This window comes from Populus euphratica, unplaced genomic scaffold, assembly GCF_000495115.2.
Source record: "Populus euphratica unplaced genomic scaffold, PopEup_1.0 scaffold234.1, whole genome shotgun sequence".
NCBI classification, from domain to species: Eukaryota; Viridiplantae; Streptophyta; class Magnoliopsida; order Malpighiales; family Salicaceae; genus Populus; species Populus euphratica.
The window spans coordinates 658,195-661,002 of record NW_011499928.1 but is presented as its reverse complement, the minus strand read 5'-3'; the positions used below and the strand labels follow the sequence as shown (position 1 = coordinate 661,002).

General features: G+C 28.7%; 1 long non-coding RNA gene and 1 pseudogene across 1 annotated transcript in view; both read left to right on the top strand.

Annotated features, from left to right (window-relative positions):
- The window catches only part of LOC105135859 (salicylic acid-binding protein 2-like), a 5,534-nt pseudogene extending 4,399 nt beyond the window's left edge, over positions 1 to 1,135 (top strand).
- LOC105135860 (uncharacterized) overlaps positions 1 to 2,808 on the top strand; it is a 29,487-nt gene that overhangs the window by 23,421 nt on the left and 3,258 nt on the right. The gene's annotated exons all lie outside the window — the stretch shown is intronic.

Here is a 2,808-nt window from a genome sequence, read left to right as displayed (position 1 = left end):
ATTTTCTAGTCTATTTGGGACTTCTTAATGGTAACAAATCTGATTCTAGCATATTTAGGATGATAATTTTTGGATTTTTATTATTTTCTTCTTAGTATTTGGGTTATTATTACTTATTTGGGTTAATTGTAAGTTGGCTTTATATAAGTCCACCTAAGGGGGGTTCCATTAAGGTTTCTTTAAGCCTAGAAATTAAGGTTTCTTTAAGTCTAGAATCAGTATAAATAGAGGCATAATTAAACATGTAAGGTAAGACAATTCAGATTAATAAAACTACTTTTTTGCTACACTTGTTGTGTGTTGGTGAGATAATCTCCCTTCTATGTTTCTCTAAAGAATTAAAAAACGACTTATCGAAGAACAATTGTTTTCGTGATGTCATCTTTATACTTCTCGTTCGTGATTCAATATTTATTGGGGGAGGATTTTCTGTTTTCAATAATGCTGGTGTTTAGATATAAATTATCTTTGTGTCATACTCCTATTAAAATTGATTTACTTGATTTTCTTGAAATTAATATCTTTATGTATGAATTATATGACCATACATGATTACAAGATTTACATTATTTGACATCAGAGTCTTCAAATGACTGTAGTTAATGTGGACTTTATAACATGACAGTTAAAGTAGTCTTCTGTCTTCTTTACTCCTTTTGATCATGTCAAACCTGGTAGAGCAAGCGCGCTGCAGGTTTTACATGATTACTAAACATGCCTTACTTTTGGATTTTTCAAGGATCTTGAGCAAGCAAAGACTTTGGTAAGGCCAGGATCACTGTTTCTGGATGATTTATCAAAGGCAAACAGTTTCTCCACGACGGGCTATGGGTCAGTCAAACGAGTATATGTTATCTGCGATGAAGATTTAGCGATACCAGTAGAGTTTCAACGCTGGATGATTGAAAACAGTGCTGTTGAAGAAGTTATGGAAATTGAAGGTGCAGACCATATGGCTATGTTTAGCAAGCCACAAGAACTCTTCCATTGTCTCTCGGAGATGGCAAATAAACATGCTTAAGCTGTCCTTATCAGCACTCCTAGTTATAGTGGTATGCAGATATATGTATCCATCAGAGACAAAAAAGAAAAAAGAAAAAGGACATTAGGTTATTTAATGAGTGACATTAATTGCTCACTTGGTCAGTACAATGAAGAGAAAAGCTATATTACCGTGTATTGTAACGGTAGAATGATGATTTTGTTCTGAAAAAAATCATTTAAATGCCTTTTTAAGGTAAAATGTTTTATTTGTTATTTTTTAATTGTTAAGGGTTGGTGTCTTTCCATTTATCTATTGCATAGTTAAATAATTTTAGTATTCTTTAAAAGCAAATAATTGGCTAACTATTATCTGGCATTTTATATTTTTTTTGGCTATTGTATAGTTATTATATTACCATGGATTTAAATTTTTTAAAACTCGACTTGAGGAGCTATGTTGTAATCAAAAAGATTTTTTTTTTTTTAATAATGCTTTGATCTTGAGGGGAGGATGATTTATTTGAAAAAAAAAATCTAAAAAGTTGTTGATACGTGCATTGTATGCATCAGCATGTTAGCTACTTTGTAGTTTTCATGAGGCATATGATTATTAAAAATTTAATTCTGTAACATTATTTAATTTATATCAGCTTTTTTAATTTTTTTGTACGGTACATGTATTCGTCGACATTTAATATATTACCAACATCATTTTTTTTTCATAATTTTTTTGTACGGTACATGTATTCGTCAACATTTAATATATCACCAACATCATTATTTTTTTTCATTTTTTCCCCTCTTTCCTCCTACAAAGTCATGCCCGACCCTCTACTTTATCATATTAGCCCTTGAAGTTTGTTTTTTTTTTTTTTTTGTACTTGATTTTTTTATATTTATTTGTTTTGTTTTAATTCATTTATCAAATTTTCTTTTGTTTTTAATTGTATCCTCCTTTAATTTCATTGTATATCAAACTATATCCTCATTATTTTGATTTTTTTAATTTAAGATAGTTTTTGAATTTTTTTTGTTTTTCAATTTCACCCCTTCATTTTTTTTCTTTCATATTTGATGTTCAATCTTTCTTCTTTTTTTCGGTTTTTTTCTTTAGTGATTTTTTTAATTTGAGAATTTTTTTAATTTTATTATTTATCATTAAACTAGTTGGCAATTGAAATTTTTAATTCAACTTGGATTTTTAATTGATCTTGTGTCTTTAATATATTCATAATAAAGTAAAAGTAATGATAAGTTTTTCTATATTAGAAAAAATATATAAATATTTTTTTATGTTAGAAAAAAAAAATTATATAGCCAGCGGGCCCTCACCAATCTTGTTCTATAGCTAAATCAAAATGATAATTGCTCTAATTGGTTCCTTTTCATAATTCTATAGCTAATGTTCCCAGTTGGATAAGTATTGGACGTACCAAAATGTTCAAAATGAACAGTGAAGTTCAATGATGCCTTGGGGTCTCGGACAAGAAGAAAATCTGAGTAATTGAATTGTTGACGCTACAAAATAGAAAAGAGCTAGGCGAAAACTTAAAATTAATAATATCAAGTGATAAATTCAAAGACCCCAGGCCTGTACGTAGGGAGCACACGTTTCTCGTCATTGAATTTTCAATCTAACTGTCAGACATTTACGGTAAAAAAAGGGAGCGTTAGTGTAACCAGTGGAGGAGCCACAACCAGGATTAAGAGGACAGTTACCCTTTTAATTTTTTTTTTAATATTTTTTATATTAAAATTTTAATATAATAATTTAACAAGTTTTTTTTTGAATTATTGTTTCTATATCTTTTTCTTCTATAATTT